This window comes from Podarcis muralis, chromosome W (genome assembly GCF_964188315.1).
Source record: "Podarcis muralis chromosome W, rPodMur119.hap1.1, whole genome shotgun sequence".
Taxonomy (NCBI): Eukaryota; Metazoa; Chordata; class Lepidosauria; order Squamata; family Lacertidae; genus Podarcis; species Podarcis muralis.
Window position 1 is genome coordinate 24430373 of NC_135674.1, and position 19059 is coordinate 24449431.

Genomic DNA, 19059 nt, shown 5'->3' on the forward strand with positions numbered 1-19059 from the left:
CTCACTTTCCTTGGTGTTAAGATCAAGGATTGATGACCTAATTGAAGGTTAAGGCAGTATTTAAATTTGTCGGTACGTTTGTTATTTAAGGACAAACTCCTCGTCCCCTTCCTCTCTTCAAGGGACTTAACACCGGCTGACGCTGGGGAAGTAGTAACTAGCTTTTGTTGGAGGCTGTGCAGCTGGGACGAAAGATCATCTAGTCTTTTGAATATACAGTGCAAGGTTTTGATTATTAAATGGGACTGTTCAAATGTCATATGATTGGTCGTGCCAAGGACCAGTTCCTCCTTCTGTGGAGAGACTGCACTCTTACTGTTAGCCACATCACTTGTTGTTTGTGGAATTATTCGCTCTTCATCTTTAAGTACAGACGCGCAATCAATCAGTGGGTTGAAACGGTTCTGCGTTTCTACCATGTAGGAACAATCCAGTAGATTACTCCCTTCTTTAAAGTGACATGGTTCAACCCTTGTTTGCTTTGATCTCGGAAAGGGAACGGGGACTGTCTCCTCGGAGTCTCTAAGACGTTTCCCATATCCCATATTTCAGATATCGAGAAGAGGGGGGATAGTATTTCAACGTCAACCCAGGTGATAAATATTTCCTTCTAGCCTTGCAGTGGGGGGATGTTTCACTACCTGTTCATATGAACATCGGCGTCTTCACCTACACCCTCACAGGCCAGCAATTTAGGTCTTTTTAGGTCTACAAGGAGACTACCGGTAAGCAGCACAGACCATTCCTTTGAAGTCCTGCACCCACAGGACTAAAACTAATATAAGATTCTCCTTCAAAGCTTATCGCAGGGCCCACCACGGGTCGGTCTCAGATAAAAGGGAAACTCCCAAAGGCCTCACCTTGAACAGGGGAGTTTCTCTTCGTGCAGCTTAAAGATTTTCCTCCAGCATCTAGGTCACCAGCTCAAGCACACATTACCACCGCCGCCACCGCGAGTTCGTTCTATTTTAGTCCAAGTTTTTAGCCAGGAATCAAAGCAGGCAATCAATCACAGGAGCTGCTCCTTTAGGCATTTGTTGATGGGGGAGGCCAGCCTGGTCAGTAGCACAGCAACAAGCCAGTAAAACAATAAAAACGTTAACTAGGAAAAACAGGGGCAATGGTGAAGTGCTAAGGCAGCCAGTAAATCATTAAAACTATAAAATTAGAGTCCAAGAAAGCTAAAAAACCGACTTAAAATCTTAATTGAAGGCAGGCGAACCCGACTATGCTGCTATCTCCGTCGCCATCTTGCATCAACTCCTCAATCAAGTCCATCAGGATCAGTGATTCCAAGGTAGCTCAGCCAAGTTGCCAAGGCCAGCATTTAAGACCGTGCATCCTTTCCCCTCAGATGAGAAAGCCAGGATGAGTCATGCTAGCAGCCTCTGGCCTTGATGGGCTTTGAGGCAGCCCAGCCCCCTTCTCTGCAAGCAGGCTGCCTCCTGGGAGGAGCAGCACTTTTCTGACGGGACAGAAGCGAACAACTTCCCCCTCCCACTTGCCGCCCGCCACAGTCTTTCTCCGGCGGCTCAGTTTAGTGCGCCAAGTGGCTCATCCCAGGTGGGAATTTGGGTGGCGCTGCTTGCAGAAGGAGAAGCGGCTGGCACTAGCGGAAACTCCCATTGTTCTTCTCAGGTAGGACTTCCGGGATCCAGACGAACGTTTTACCAAAAAGTATGGCTCGACTACTGATTTCCCATTTAAAGGAAGGCAAAGCGACCCAAGTTTGGCGGACAGGTGAAAAAAACCACGAATTACATTTAAAGTGAAAAAACCACGAATTACATTTAAAGTTCTGTGAGATGGAAAGGAAAGCTTTTTAAACCTTTTTTTTTCAAAAGAGAATTTTTTTTTATTTTTTTAAATCATTTTTTTTTAAAATAAGAAGTAATACCTTCTCTTCTGGGTCTCCTCTGTCGCGTGGCCTTCCTCTGGGCCCCAGCCTGATCTCTTGGAGTGCTATCTGCCGTGGAGTAGGCTCGGGTCAGGCCTGGGCTCGGCCCCGTGTCCTTGCCCTCCTGGTGCTCTCCTCTTTTTACTCCTTCCTCTTTCTCTCTCTTCCTTCTCCTTCTCCTTCTCCTTCTCCTTCTCCTCCCTGGGTTGGCTCTAGGTTTTTACTGCCCCTGGAGCGCCACTGAACGGGAAGAGAAGCTTGGTCAAGAGACTGGCTCATGTCAGAAGGAGGCCTGACTGCATCCTTGGCGAAGCCCAGGGCAGGGCAGGAAGGCAGCATTGCCCAGCGGGAAGGCATTCGGAGGCAAATCATCAGCAAGGAGCAGAAAATCCCCTCCCCTTCCCTCAAGAAGACTGAAGAATCTCTAGTCGGCCTTCAGGTGAGTTCAGCATCCCAGGTCTCTGGGGTGTTCCTGTCCATTACCAAGCTGACTCGAGGCTCCGTCAACTGAGCCCCTACACTCCTTGCGTACATGAAAGGGGCACAGAAAGGATGGGAGGCAGCCTTTTCCTGGAGCCATCTTACCTGCAGCAGTTCACTCGCTGGCTGCTGACCCTTTTCCTCCATCACCTGGATGATCCTCTCAAGAGGGGAGAGTTTCCTGCAAAGTCTGGCCAGCTGCTCATCCCTTCTCTCTGCAATCTCCTTCTCCACCTCTTCCACATGATTCAGCAGACGCTTTTCTTCTTCTTCTTCCAGGAACTGGCGCAGTTGTCTCAACTTCTCCACAGTCTTCAGGCTCTCCGGTTCTGAGGAGGTCGGAGTGAGGAAGATGGTCAGCCTTCAAAACATCAGCAAGAGAATTAGGATTTGAATTGATCTGCTTCCACCCTCTCAGCTCACAAGTCCTCAGGCAGAACCCCTCAAGATACCTTGTATTCCTCGACAGCCTCTTCCAGAGGAATCACCTCGTGATGTTGGTGCTTCTTGGATCTGCCCCAAACCACACAGATGGGGGGCTTCATCCTCCTTGCAAAAGTGTTTCAGGGGCTCCTGGTGCTTCTCACAGACTCCTCCTTTCCCTCTGGAAGACTGAGAGTCTTGGCTACTTCAACAAAGGTAGCCAATTGCCGATTGCGGACGAGGCTCCTTCTCTGGTCTCCAACTCGGCCTTGAGGACAGGAAGCCAGCCTCCTTTTTGCCCCGCTGCACTGGATCAGGCCGGACCGGCAGAAGTTGTGCCCACACTCTGGGATGGTCCCTGTGTCGTAAGAGAGTCAGGGTCAGAGAGGGGAATGAAGGAGAAGGACCCTACCAATATCAAATAGATCGTATTTGCCTTGGGGAATGGATCCTTTTTCGCTGTATCGAATTGTATCGTTTTTGCTGTATCTTTCTCATTGACTTTAAGAATGGATCTGAATGTATTTTTCGACTCAAATGAATTTTTCCTCAAAATGCTGTACTCTTCTAAATGTATCCAAATGTATCCGAATGGGTTTTTGTATTTCCCCCCAATCTCATCGCCTAGAGAATGTTCCTTAAATGTAACTGTCAGGGAACTGCCATCGGAAGGACAGGAGGTGGAAGGGCTCCCTGAGGTTGAGACAGACTTAGCAGCTGAAGAGGGAACCAGCAGGGGGAGAGGAGGGGCTCCAGGGGAAAGTGAGTCGGAGGGATGGCTCAGAGACACTTCCAGCGAAAACAGTGGGGAGGTTTCAAGACCTCCTATAGGGACACCCACTCCTCGCCGGAAACTGTCGCGCCGAGAGTCCAGAAGACGTGTTTCCGTTAAGGAGCTTTTATGCTGGAAGAGATTCCGTAAGAGACCACTTTCGGATTCTGCTAGCGACTGACGGAGCCATGCTGGAGGGGCTCCGTCGTAGGCAGAGGTTTGAGGACTTGATTTACGCACAAGCAGCTCATCATCCCATTACAGTAACAATCACTTGTTCCAAATGTATTTGATTCAAATGTATCCGAGTGTATACTTTTATGGGAAAACGTAGCTAGGAAAATGTGGAGATATATATATATTGCTTATAGTGCCTTTGAACGGTCAACATTCCACCCTCTATCCTTTCACGAGCTGCCAAAAACACTCTCCACACCACACTGCCATCTACTGGGTCCACAAATGATACCATGAATACACACAAATACAAGCTCTAAAATAAATTAGTTTTATTTTCCCATAAGTATGCAAACATAAGACTATCACACCCGAATTGGTAGCTATGCAGAACAGGATTTTTCCCCCTCCCTCCATCGGATAGCTGCCTGCGCGGCTGTCTTTGAGGGGGGTGGAGGGAGGAACAGGCGGGATCGACATCGGATAGCTGCCTGCCTGCCTGCCTGCCTGCCTGCCTGCCTGAACATGCCGTGCCCCCGGGGGGCGCTGCGACTGGTGCCCATTGGGAAGGAACAAGACAGGAAAAGGAAGGAAATGGGAGAGGTTTTTGTAAGGCCCCACTTTTCACATGGTGTCCTGTTGTGTGGTCGGAAAGTACTCTTTATTGTTTGATTTGGGTTAATGTCAGAATAAAAGCGAGTTCCTTCAAAATAACACATTCCTTTTTATCTTACCAATTTCTCATATTGTAAGAAGCGGAAGAAGAAACCATCGAGAGGATTCATATTTTCCTTCTGATCAATGAAGTCAAACGTTACAATTATCCATTTTAGAATGAGCACCTATAGGGAGAAGACAGATCTCAGTAAGCCAAAGCAAGGCCAAGACAACCAACCCCTTCTGGAATATGGTCAGCGTGTACAACATCTAGCCGAATCATCACCAGGATAACTAAGTCAGACTGGGGGAAATATCATTCTTCAGAACCAAGACATCATTCCCATGCTTTCCAAGTTACCTGAAAGTCACTAGAACACTTGCGAGCACAGAGCCAAGACACAGCTGAAAGAAGAGAATCCTCTGTTAGTACGGAAATGGGAATCAGAGTCTTCAGTAGCCTAGTGCTTATCACTGTGCCTGCAAGACCTTGAAAGACACTGCTTAACATTCTGAACATCTTCACTCTTGATAATTTCTCACAAGCGCGAAGCAGCCCCGGTTCTTGTTAAGGGAGAAGGCAGGGCAATGCAGCTCCGTTGACATACTTTGCTGCCAAGGGGAAAGAGAAGAAGCCAAAACATGTTTTCTTTCCCAAGCTTGGCACTGAGTGCGATGTTCAGCAAGTTCTGAATTTCTTCTGGTGCCAAGCCTCTCTCTAGCGCAATCTTTTCCACAGTCTTCAAAGGACTCTGCAAAGCTCCCTGCTTCCGTGAGGCACTATCTTGAATTAGGAAAAAGTCCAAGTGTGATTCAAATCCATTCGAAAAACCATCCTCATGCATGATGGCCTTGTCAGTATCTCAGCTCACAGTCAGAGGTAAATGGCCTCCCCCAAGGCAGCTGAGCGAGATACTTGTTTACCTTCCGTCTGCGACCCCCGGCAGACTAGGTCGTATATCGGCGATTCTTCTCATTAGACGTGAGAAAGAACACACCCTCTGCTTCTCTCTTCCAGCTTTCCCCCCCAGGGAGGGGAAATGAGACAGACAGGAGTCTATTTTACATGACTTTTATTCCTGTCATTCAGCAGTACATAGAATCATGACTGCCCCCTTCAGACTCCATTAGAAGAGTCACAACTCCGCCCCTGCACTTCCAGTACAGGTCAGATGACACTCTGAGCTAAACATCCGGTGCTCAGTACAGAGAAAAGACTGCCCCTTTTCTCCAACAGTACAGTTCCAGACAGCAACATCCTGTTTTGCTTTCCAGCCACCTGCAGCTGGCTTTTGCATTGCTGTTTTTATCCAACAGGCCTATCCAATGGCTTGCTTTACCATCAATTGGCAAGGGAGCCCCATTGAGATGCCATGGCATTTGTGTGGAAATGTTCAGGGGTGCAGGAGAGGATATATTGTGAGATTATATCCTAATCCAACTTGTGCTAACAAGTTTCCAAAATATCAGCAGAGTTTATAAACATTCCCCCTTTAAGTACGCAACGGTAACGTGTGCACAGGTTCGCTAGAACCTCTATAATAATTACTCTGGTAATTTCCCCTTTTGTTCCCTCTTAAAATACAAGTCACGACACAGTCTTTATAAAAGGATAAAAGAGTTTACTCACGTTCTGTTCACAATATGATCCCAGAAGGCAGACAGGCTTAAAAAGGTTACATACATTCAGAATCTATCTTATAGCAAGATAGTCCTTTCCTCCTCTCTTGGCTGAGAGCCAAGTGAGCATCTTTAGATGCTTCTTCTTCGAAAGAAAAATGGCAGAGAGAGAGAGAGATGGCTGTCTGCCCTGTGCTTTTATCATTTACCTGCACAGGTGAGGCCACACCCACCTCTGGTCACATGCGGAGAAAGTCCGTCCCCAGGAAGTTTACCTGCTTGCTGGACAGACATCCCTCCCCATGTTCTAACATGTACACTCTAGGAATGTTGTCATTGACTGCTCCTGTGTTTACATCCCACATACCCCTTCTCAGGCAATACAATATACACAAAACATAAACAACTTTATTCAACCACCCAGCGTCCCAGCTTGACACGTAGATTCTGGAAACTCTCTCTTGGTAGGGGTTTCGTCAGGATGTCAGCAGTCATCTCTTGGGTGCTGCAGTAGGATAGTTCCACAAGTCCATCCTGGATCATCTGGCGTATGTAGTGGTATCTAACTCCAATGTGTTTTGTTCTGGCCAGGAACTTCTCACTCTGCGTCAGCTTCAGGCAACTCTGATTGTCCTCTAGCAAGCTGACAGGCCCTTTTCTCACCAACCCAAAGTCCTTTATGAGTTGATCAAGCCAGGCGATCTCTCTGCAGGCTTCTGTTGCTGCAACGTATTCTGATTCTGTGGAAGATAATGCTACACAGCTCTGTTTATAACTGCCCCATGCAACAGGTCCATCCCCAAACATGAAAACATGACCACTTGTTGATTTATAATCAGCATTATCCCCAGCCCAATCCGCATCAGTATACCCAACCAACGTAGGGTCTCTGACGGCTGGTAACCTTAATTTACAATTCATGGTACCCTTCAAATATCGCACCACCCTCTTTACACCTGCCCAATCATGCTCAGTGGGAGAATTCACTTTTCTGCTAAGAATCCCCACAGCATTAGCTAAGTCAGGTCTACATGTGGTAACTAAATACAAAAGTTTACCAATCGCCGACCTGTAGTCATTGTTGTCTGGCAACTGCTTCGAATCCTGCTGATTCTTCAGGAAGTCAGTAGCCATCAGTGTAGCAACTGGATGTGCGTCTTGCATCTGCATGTGCTCAATTAGCTCGTGGGTCTTCTGTCTTTGGCTGAGAAGAAATGAGCCGTCCTCTTCTCTTTCTACCTGGATCCCGAGGTAGTACTCGACATCTCCTAGCTCCTTGACCTCCACCTCTTTGCTAAGGTGCTTTACTATCTGTGTATAGTCTTTCTCACTTGCTGTGGCAATAATCAGGTCATTGACAAAAGCTAAGATATATGAGAATTGTCCATTATTTGACTTACTGTACAAGCACTTGCCAGCATCGCCTTGCTTGTACCCAAGTTGCGTCAGTATTTTATGCAACTTCTGGTTCCAGGCTCTAGCAGCCTGTTTAAGTCCATAAAGTCCTTTCTGGAGTTTGCATACAAAATGTGCCTCATGTGGTTTCACAAAACCTTTAGACTGTTTCATATAAATTTCCTCAGAAATCTGCCCATGTAGAAAAGCGGTAGCTATGTCTATGTATTTCACACTCATTTTCTTGGAGGCTGCAATGCTCAAAAGCATTCTTACGCTGCTGTACCTCACAGTTGGTGCAAAAACTTCATCATAGTCTTCACCAAAACGCTGTGAAAATCCCTGTGCTACAAGTCTAGCTTTGTAGCGCTGCACTTCTCCTTCTGACCCCTTCTTAACCTTGAAAACCCATTTACTGCCAATGGCCTTCTTACCGGGAGGCAGCTCAGTGAGTGTCCAGGTCTTGTTCTGATGCAGTGCATCCATCTCCTCCTGCGCGGTCTTCCTCCAGAGACTGGCTTCTGCAGCTGGCATCTCCTGTATCTCTTCCCAAGTGGAAGGTTCCTGTGGAAACGCCGACCCTGCAAAGTAGGACAACTGTAATGGTGGGATACCTTTGTTGGTTCTGGACGAGCGCGTGACCTCTGGTTCTGTGACCGCATCAGCTTCCTCATCCTCCTCCAACGCAGGCATGTCCCCATCTGAGTCCTCCTCTTCGTCTCTGGTGCCGCCAGGGTTCTGGTCCTCTGCGTCTTCTGGTGCGTCGCCTGTAGGAGGCGCTGTAACACTTGAAGGCAGATTATTACCTTGTGGGGTCTCAAAAGGGAAATATACAAACTCTTGAGTCCTTTCTGACTCATCGGAAGAGTCCACAACAGTGTTCTTAGTGTCTACTTTTCCATATTCATCAACATAAACCGCATGGCGTGCATCTGTCTTACCAGTTTGTAAGTCCATAATTCTGTATCCTTTGCCTCCAGAGGTGTATCCCACAAGGATACCTGCTTTTGCCCTGGAGTCAAGCTTGTGTCTGCATTCCTTGGGCACGTGGAAGTAACACGGACTTCCAAACACACGTATGTGCGACAGATTGGGAGCTTTCCCATGCCAAAGTTCAAATGGTGTGCGTTCTGCCCCTTTGGTTGGCAGTCTATTCTGCAAATAGACCGACGTGTACACTCCTTCGGCCCACAGCTTCTGTGGCAAACATGCATCCTTTAGCATGCACCTTGTCATGTCCATAATGGACCTAAACTTTCTCTCAGCTATGGCATTCTGCTGTGGTGTGTAAGGAACTGTGGTTACGTGTGCAATTCCTTCCTTGGCCAGGAGAGCCTGCATTTCATTTGAGCAGTACTCACCTCCATTGTCGCTCATTAACACAGCTGGAGCTCTCTGGAATTTATTCTTGACCATGGCAATGTATTCCTGGAGCTTCTCCACTGTTTCACTCTTCTCTTTGAGGAAATATACAACACAAAATCTTGAAAAGTCATCCAGAAATATTAAAATGTATCTATTCTTTCCCAGTGAGGGAACATTCATGGGTCCACATATGTCAGTGTGCACTATGTCAAGCACTTTGTTGCTTCTTTGTTCTGCACAACGTGGAAATGAAGGTTTTACAGCCTTCTCAGTAATACAGCTTATGCACTTTGCTGGAGCTTTGTTGCTCTGCTTTACCTGCAAACCTCTTACAAGATCTCTTTTCTGTAGATCCAGAATGACGTTGGTATCTCTATGTCCAAGCCTTCTGTGCCATAGGTCCAGATCTGCCTCATCCTTCTGGCTGGAATGTGCCACTTTTGCAGACTGGTTCTCTGAAAGATCAAGCTCATATACACCATTTATTAGCTTTGCTTGAGCAACCACTTTGCCATTTTTAGTCACCTTGCATTCTCCATTTCCAAATGTGATCTGGAAACCTTTCTTGTCCAAAGTGGACACGATGATTAAATTGCAGCTCAGCTCTGGAACATACAAAACTCTAGAGATTGTGTTCTCAATGCATTCATTGTTTATATTGCATTTCAGACTCATGGAACCAGCACCTTTTGCTTTAACAATGTTGCCATCTGCAACCTCAATTTCAGATCCTTCTTCATCATTTATCTCATTTATCTCATTAAAATAGTCCTTTTTATATGAAAAGTGCGAACTGGCACCTGAATCTAAAATCCATTTATTACGTATATTTTCACGATTCTGGACAGCTAAATTCCTTTCTTGCAGTAACCATGTGCATTCACATTTCCCCTTCTTTTCCCTTTTAAGGTGAAAGGGGTGGGGTTTCTTTGCTTTAGGAGCCCTGCAATTCTTTGCAATGTGTCCTTCTTTGTTACAATTGAAGCAAATCACTTTCTTAGGCATCTCTTTCGACTGTGTAAATTGCCTAGATGCATAACCACTGTCCATGCTTCTAGCATTTCTCACTGGAGATTCAGCTCTATCTCTGCATTCTTCTTTTAAATAACCAATCAAGTCTTTAAAAGTCAGACCTTGTCTATGATCCATCAAACTTACAAATGCGCTAAGGCGTGGTCCAAGTGATGATAACAAAAATGCTATCTTTGTATCTTCATCAAAAGCTTTGGGAGTCAGATCAATTCTTTGAATAATCTCAGTAAACTTGTGGATGTGTTCTGTGAATTCCTCTTTTGAATTCATCCTCAATCTGGTTAATTTACACACCAAGGTTCTGAAGCAGTTTATGCTAGATTCTCCATACACGCGCTCAATATCTCTTAAGATTTGAGATGCATCATCTGTACTATTTATTAATGATAGCTGCTCATCACGAAGTCCACTCAAAATTATGTGTCTAGCTTCGCTGTTCATGCGTTTCCAAGCACTTATCTTGGCTAAATCTCCCTCAGACGATCCCGTAGGTTGAGGGTCTAAAGCTTCCAAAATGTGCTTATAATCTAAACATGCTATCAAGCGCTGCTTCCAGTGTATGAAATTGTGTTCATTCAGCACAGGCATTCCTAGCTTTGCATCACTATCAAAAGTTGCTCTAGCCATCTTAAAATCCAAAATTTGAAAATTCTTCAAAATTTGAAAATTTCTCAAATTTTAAAATCAAAATCTCAAAAAGCAAAACAATTCTTCACTGCCTTGGGTCACTGTGAACTCTGAGGGAAGGGGGGGGGGGTTGCTTAATCCCCACTGCACAATGGAACAAAGGACCATGTGCTTACCAGGAAGTTAACTCAGAAAAATACTACTCAACTCAAAATCACAATCCAATGCAATCCTTCAAAAATACGCAAAAATATGCAATACTGGGGCCAATAACCCTTTGTGGGAATGTTCAGGGGTGCAGGAGAGGATACATTGTGAGATTATATCCTAATCCAACTTGTGCTAACAAGTTTCCAAAATATCAGCAGAGTTTATAAACATTCCCTTTTAAGTTCGCTACGGTAACGTGTGCACAGGTTCGCTAGAACCTCTATAATAATTACCCTGGTAATTTCCCCTTTTGTTCCCTCTTAAAATACAAGACACGACACAGTCTTTATAAAAGCATAAAAGAGTTTACTCACGTTCTGTTCACAATATGATCCCAGAAGGCAGACAGGCTTAAAAAGGTTACATTCATTCAGAATCTCTCTTATATCAAGATAGTCCTTTCCTCCTCTCTTGGCTGAGAGCCAAGAGAGCATCTTTAGATGCTTCTTCTTCGAAAGAAAAATGGCAGAGAGAGAAAGATGGCTGCCTGCCCTGTGCTTTTATCATTTACCTGCACAGGTGAGGCCACACCCACCTCTGGTCACATGCGGAGGAAGTCCATCCCCAGGAAGTTTGCCTGCTTGCTGGACAGACATCCCTCCCCATGTTCTAACATGTACACTCTAGGAATGTTGTCATTGACTGCTCCTGTGTTTACATCCCACAATTTGGAAAACTCTGGAATTCTGAAATTGCCTTTTGCTTTCTTGCTCCTTCGTTCAGTGGGTAGGTAGGTGTAGGTCGGGGCAAGTCGAAAGCTTCCTTGAAATTCCTCAGCCCCAGCCAGCATTGACAATGGGCAGGATGATGAGAATTGTAGTTCAGCAACGTCTGGAGGGCCAGAGGTTACCCTCACCTGGTTCATCGGTTAGTGTGCTAAGATCTGGGCACAAGCCCAATTCAGCTGACGGTACTTAACAAGGGCTTGCTTTACACAAAACATGAGAGTTAATACACTATTCTGCTCCAATATACAAAACAGCCCCTTCTCTAGAGAAAGCTCAAGAAAATACAGTTATTAGAAGATGGCCTCTGAGAGAGAAAAGGCCTGAGACTTCCGGCCACGAAAAAGGAGCGCGAAGCTACCCTCCGGGGGGTCTCGAACAACACGGGGGTCCAGAGGCGTCACGAAGGCTCCGTGAACCTCGAAACCTCAGGAGGATTATCCTGGGGGACAGAGTACCCAGCGGTGCTGCGTGTGCTCTCCTGTTTTTTAGTTTTTAACAGGATTTGAGCTGCAACATGAGGGGAAGCAACAAACCCTGTGCTGTGAAGCCTCAGGCTCCGAGTGAATGCGGTGAGCCTCCAACAGCAGTTAAGAAGCTGGATGTAAATAAGGCAACAAAAGCAACAACAAACAGAAATTTGGCCAAGAAAACCAGCGGAATAAGAAGACGTGGGGAGAAAGGAGAAGGAGTCCACTGCAGCGGTAAGAGTAAAATGGAGTATAGCGGAAGGCTGGGAGAGGAGAGAAAGTAAGAAAGTAACTGCTAAGTGGGTGTAGCGGAGAGACCTCGTATACAAAGTATAAGAAATCTGAGGCAACGAAATGACTGAAAATATCTTAATGGACTAGAGAGAAGTGAATGGAAATTCTTTGTTTGTCCAGGTCGGAGTGCGTTATGCCAGCGACTAGTTTGGGACACATAAGTGAGACCCTGCAATCAACCCTCTTGCTTGCCTGTTTAAACAGTGCCTGTTTTAAATAGTGCTTAAACTGTGATTTCTGCCTCCCACGTTTAAACAGTGTTTGTTTTATGCTTGAGGAGTCTGAAGGACTAAAAATTGAACTGGAAATAAGAGGAACTGAAACGCTGAGAGGCAGCGTCTCTTTAAGGAGGTTTGGGAGGAGAACATGAACTGTATGAGGAGAGTTTGAGAATACAGTGGGACTCTCCGCCGCCATTTCACACTTGTTTCCTCCTCCTTCTTTAAAGTGGTACACAACAACAACCAATTAGGAGAAGATGGACGCTGCACTTTAAGCGATTGAATTACTGCTTTAGTCGGAAGAGACTGGGGCAAACGGATAAGGGGAAAAGAAAGGAAGGCTTAAGTAGGACTTTTCGGCAAGACCTTCCGTTACCCCGGGAAGCTCCTCTCCTCGTGGAGCTCCTTCCACTTGACTCCGCCTCTCTTCCCCGCTTCTGCTCTTGCATTGAGACTCACCTCGTATCCTGTTCCTGTTCCTGAGAACTTTTTGGTTGTGTGTCTTCCCCCTCCCCCCTTTTTTCTCTCGGTTTCTTGTTGTTGTTCTCCCCTCTCCTTCCCTCTTCTTCTTTGTATTTTTCGTATTTTAAGAGTTAAGTCTTGGAAAGCAATTAAGGCGCCACCGTGTGGGAGTAGAGGGGAACTACGTGGGAAGAACTACATCGGAAGAATAGAGAAAGTCAATATCTCAGTTTAGCGACCTCTAGGGGTGAACTTTTTTTACTAGTTAATTAATATAAGCTGAAATACAAAATGAAAAAAGGGGTGGGAATGCCAGTAGAAAGGAGACCATCCAGACAAGAAAATGGGAAAGAAGGGAAAGAAATCAAGGACTATGACAGCTTAATGGTGGAAATAAGGAAAGAATTTAAACATAATGAACAATATATTGAGAAAAAGTTATTAGAAGTACAGGATACATTGGATAAGAGATTGGAGGGGGTGGTGGGAGAGCTGACAGGAAAAGTAAAAGATTTGACGGTAAGAAAAAATTTGCAAGAAGGTACGAAAAGGAACTGGGAAGGATGGGGGGATGGGAGGAAGGGGGGAGCGGATGGGGGGAGAGAGGGGGGGAGATGGAGGGAGTGGAGAGGGAAAAGAGGAGGAAAATTCAAGAGAAGAAAAAGAAGAGGAAGAGACAGAAGATAAGGAACAGTAGATCTAACTTAGATTTGATAACCTATTTACTGTATATCAACCATGGCTTTAAAAATACTGTCGTGGAATGTGAACGGGCTTAATAATAAAAATAAAAGGAACCAGATTGCCCACGTATTATTAAAGAGGAACCTAGATTTAATTTGTCTACAAGAGACCCATGTAACAAAGAAGCATAAAAGAATCTTAAGCAATAAGAGATTAGGGTTGGATTTTGTGGCATCAGATAATGTTAAGAAAAGAGGAGTGGTACTATATATAAAAGAAAAGCTCAACCCAAAATTAATTTATAAAGACGAAGAGGGAAGAATGATAGTAGTACAAATCACTTTTCAAGGAGAAAAGATAATTGTCGCCGGAATATATGCGCCTAACGATAAAAAGTCCGGGGTTTTTTTTGGAATTGGGTAATAAGTTAATAGACTGGATGGAACAAAAATTGATATTGATGGGGGATTTCAATGGAGTGGTTCTACCGAACTTAGATAGATCAACAAAAAAGCAAGAAATGAAGGAAGGTAAATTACCTAGAACCTTCTTTGATTTGGTGGATAATATGGGATTAATTGATGCCTGGAGATTTAAAAACCCTACTATAAAACAGTTTACCTTCTTCGCAAACCCAAACCAGAGTTGGGGAAGAACAGATTATATCTGGATCTCGAAGGAACTGACGCAAAGTTTACTTAAATCAGAAATTCTCCCACAAACCATATCAGACCATAATCGAGTATATATGGAGATAAAGGGAAAGGATTCTAGAACATTCAGATGGAGAATGAATAAAAATTTATTTAATGACCAAAAGATAATAAACAAGGCGAAAGAGACAATCAAAGAATATTTCAATTGGAATCTAAACAAAGGAACATCTATAGAAACGGTATGGGATGCAGGAAAGGCCGTTATGAGAGGCTTCCTAATCCAGAAAAATATCCACCTAAAAAAAGAAAAAGAGAAAAAGAATGAAGAAATTTTATTACATCTTATGGAGAATGAAAGACAGCTAACTATTAAACCAGGAGATGAAATAATAAAACAAAATATAAAGATGCTACAAGCTCAATTTTCTATGATAGTGAACCAGGAGATTGAATGGAGGATTAAAATGATGAAACAAAAGAACTTTGAATCAGCGAATAAGATAGGGAAAGACTTAGCGTGACAATGAAGAGAAAGGAAAAAACAAAATATGATATGTAAGATAAGGGATGGAGAAAGGACAGCGGAAGATCCAATAGAGATAAAAAAGATATTTCAGAAATACTATAAGGAATTATATAAAAGAGAAAATGAAATAGATAATGAAATAGAAGGTTATTTGGAAAAACATTTGCCACAAATGACGACTGAAGAAAGAGAACAATTAAATCAGATAATTACAGAAGAAGAGATCAGGATGTTGAATGGTTTCTTTAAATGTAACGGTTCATCATTGTTCCACTCAATGTGTATGTCTTTAAGGGGCCAGAGCAAGGGCCAGAGCAAAATAACGAGACCCAGCTTTACAGCTGTGAAACATAGCAGGTGCTGCTGAGTTGTATTGATTAAGCTGTGTCAGCAATTGGGTATAGTATATAAGGAGCAGCACCTAGCTCTCCCATTACCCTGGGGGATGGGTTGGTGGTTGGGTCTGGTTTGTTGTTAATGTATTTAGTGTATAAGGAGTTTTTGTTTTTGTAATTAAAACCAAGTTATTTTTGAGTCCCTTTTTAATGCATGGTCTCCCCATCAAGCTCTCTGCGCTACTAAACTGCAAATAGCCAACACAGGAAAGCAATAAAGAAAATGAAAATAGGAAAAGCACCAGGGCCAGATGGCATATTGGCCAAGTATTACAAAATATTAAGTGACCAACTATCACCAATACTATGTGAAGTTATGAATAACATCTTAAAAGAAGGGAAAATTCCAAATACTTGGAAAGAAGCCTACATTACCTTAATCCCTAAAAAAGATGCGGATGGCCTCGAGGTGAAAAACTACAGGCCGATTTCATTATTAAATAACGATTATAAACTATTTGCCGATGTGCTGGCGGAAAGACTAAAAAAAGTGTTAAATAAAAGAATCCATAAAGACCAAGCGGGTTTCCTACCGGGGAGACAACTAAAAGACAACGTAAGAACCGTGATAGATATTATTGAATACTTGGAAAGCAGAATAGATAAGCAGGCAGCGCTGATATTTATAGATGCCGAAAAGGCATTCGATAATTTCTCTTGGCGCTTTATGAAGGAAAATTTGAAAATGATGGGGATTGGAGAAGGATTTAGAAAAGGTATTGAAGCTATTTATCAAGAGCAAAAAGCCAAACTTATAATAAACAATAATATATCAGAATCTTTTGATATTGCTAAAGGGACGAGGCAAGGATGTCCTCTGTCTCCCCTGCTATTTATAACAGTGCTGGAAGTATTTAATAAGAAGTTAAGGGAAACAACGGAGGTCAAAGGAGTGAAGGTAGGAAGTAAGGAATATAAAATGAAAGCTTTCGCGGATGACATAGTATTAACATTGGAAGACCCAAAGAATAGTCTGCAAGAAGCATTACAGAAATTAGAAGAGTTCGGCAAAGTGGCAGGTCTTAAACTCAACAAGAACAAGACTAAAATGTTGACAAAAAATATAAGCAAAGAAGATATAGTAGAATTAGAATAAAAAACCGGAATTATGGCAGCAAAGAAGGTGAAATATCTCGGAGTGTGGATTACAGCTAAAAGCATAAACTTATATAAAGATAACTATGAAGCTACTTGGAAGAGTATTGAGAAAGATCTAGAAATCTGGGAGAGACTGAAACTTTCTTTTTTGGGGAGGATATCAGTTATCAAAATGAATGTCTTGCCCAGAATGCTATTTTTGTTTCAAACTATTCAACAGTGCAAAGAGTGGCAAAGGGCTTTGGCGAGATATATTTGGCAGGGTAGAAGACCATGAATAAAAATGAAAATATTGGTAGATAAAAAAGAGAGAGGAGGTTTCTCATTACCAGATTTGAATTTATACTATGAAGCCGCGTGTTTAATGTGGGTGAAAGATTGGATAAAACTGGAAAATACTGATATTTTGGATTTAGAGGGCTTCGATAACAGGTACGGGTGGCACTCGTACCTGTGGTACGAGAAGGTGAAAGTTCATAGAGGCTTTCTAAATCATATAATTAGAGGACCAATATTCCAAGTTTGGGAAAGAAATAAAGATTTGCTGGAAAAGAAAACACCCTGGTGGATTTCACCAATAGAAGTGCTGACTGTCAAAAAAACTAATATGGAGGGGGGGAAAGCCACTTATGAAGAACTTACCAGGAAAACCGATCAGGGCATAAAACTTAAACCCTATGAAGAGGTAAAGAACTTATTTACAGGGTGTTTGCAATACCACCAGGGAAACGACTTGCTAAAAGAAGACAAAAAGAAATTAGAATTTGAAGATAAAAAATCTAAATTTAATGTGGAAGTTATAGAAGGTAAAAATAAAACTTTGTCTAGGATGTATGATCTCTTATTGGATTGGTACACAAAAGACGAAGAGGTGATGGGCCATGGATATTGGTCACAATATTGATTTTGTAATGTGGCATGAATTGTGGAATGTTAATATGAAGTTCACGGCGTGTAAGGCATTGAGGGAGAACCTTTGGAAAATGATTTATAGGTGGTATCTCACGCCAGTGAAGTTAGCTAAGATTTATAGATTGAAGAATAAGAAATGCTGGAAATGCGGAGAGGTAGAAGGTGACTTCTACCATATGTGGTGGACATGCAGTAAGGTGAAAGGCTTTTGGGAACTGATTTACAATGAGCTTTAAAAAATTTTGAAATATACTTTTCCAAAAAAGCCTGAAGCCTTCCTGCTAGGAATAACTGGAAAAGAAATTTAAAAAGAAGATAAAAATCTATTTTTATATGCCACAACGGCCGCAAGAACCATGTTAGCACAAAACTGGAAAATGAAGGTAATACCTACTATGAGTGACTGGCAAGTCAAGATGATAAACTATGCTGAGCTAGCTAAAATAACAGGAAGATTAAGGGATCAGGACGAACAGAAATTTCATGACAATTGGAACAAATATTTGACGTATATAAGAACTAATTGTAGAACTTTGACGACACTGGCGGGACTGGAATAACTCTAACAGCGAAGGACTAATAAGTAAAGGAGATAAAATACGTGATTCCATAATTTATCTGATACTTACCAAAGGAGTGGAGGGAAGTCTAAGGCTCGGTGGAGCTTAAAACAACTATGTAATATATGTATGATTCATGGATTGGATATGACACATGTAATTTATGTATTATACTTTGTATTTGTTTATATGTATATATAATGATAAACCAATAAAAACTCATTTGGGGGAAAAAAAAGAGAAAGCTCAAGAAAATACAAACTTCGGGCTTTGTAGATGGTTGTAAAGGTTGCTGAAAGGATTCTAGTTCACTCGTTGGAAACAGCTTCCAGGCTAGGCAGGACCAAGGTTGCTTTGTAACTGTTCCTGTCTGCCTGCTTGCCATCGTGCATATTTGTAAACCATTTCTGCCAAAATATCTACATCTGCAATAGTAGTTTCTGGAAGCAGACCCTGCGAGAGTGCACACTCCATGAAGTCCATATGAAGAGTGTTACGGAATGGAGGGGGGCATATGAACGAAGTCTTACTCCCGAGTAAGGGATGTAGAGCCCGAGGCGATGACCTCAAGGGAACCCTGCCACACTAGGGCTCCCCTCGCCCCGTCACAACGTTGCACCAAGCACCGCACAAAAGTCCAAAACCCCGAGAAGAAAGCGCCATTTCTGACCCCGTATCCCGATGCTATACACGATCAATGTATTTTATGAATGAACAATGTATTTGCATGAGGATGCGCTCTAGCCAATCAGATGGCGTTGAATGTAGCCCTTCAGCCAATCGCAGCAATGTCATGGCTCTGCAGAGGCAGCTCAGTTCCAGCTGTTTTGCATGCTCCACTGAGCGCTGACAAGGTGATGACAGCTCCCGCTGCGAGAACAACGGACTGAGTCAATTGAAACCTCATTACCCTGTTAATCCAATCAAAACTAGATGTTGTTTAGTTGTTTAGTCGTGTCCGACTCTGCGTGACCCCCTGGACCGGAGCACGCCAGGCCCTCCTGTCTTCCACTGCCTCCCGCAGTTTGGTCAAACTCATGCTGGTAGCTTCGAGAACACGGTCCCACCATCTCGTCCTCTGTCGTCCCCTTCTCCTTGTGCCCTCCATCTTTCCCAGCATCAGGGTCTTTTCCAGGGAGTCTTCTCTTCTCATGAGGTGGCCAAAGTATTGGAGTCTCAGCTTCAGGATCTGTCCTTCCAGTGAGCACTCAGGGTCCCCGCCAGAATTCCCCAAGCGGGAGGTCACCTACTCACAGGAAGGTACTTTACCCGTTGGTGACAATCGCTGGACAAAAGCTTTCCTCCGGACTTACCCAGGCGGCAGACTATGCAAACCAAAGTTCTAGTGTCCTCTTCCAGTAGTTGCTTAGAATGTACTTGGGTGTCGAGACCCCGCAGCCA

The 19059-nt window shown here is 43.6% G+C and overlaps 1 long non-coding RNA gene and 1 pseudogene across 1 annotated transcript in view; both read right to left on the reverse strand.

Annotated features, from left to right (window-relative positions):
* Positions 1 to 8837, reverse strand: part of LOC144326429 (uncharacterized) — a 32854-nt pseudogene extending 24017 nt beyond the window's left edge.
* LOC144326270 (uncharacterized) overlaps positions 1 to 19059 on the reverse strand; it is a 188092-nt gene that overhangs the window by 153796 nt on the left and 15237 nt on the right. The gene's annotated exons all lie outside the window — the stretch shown is intronic.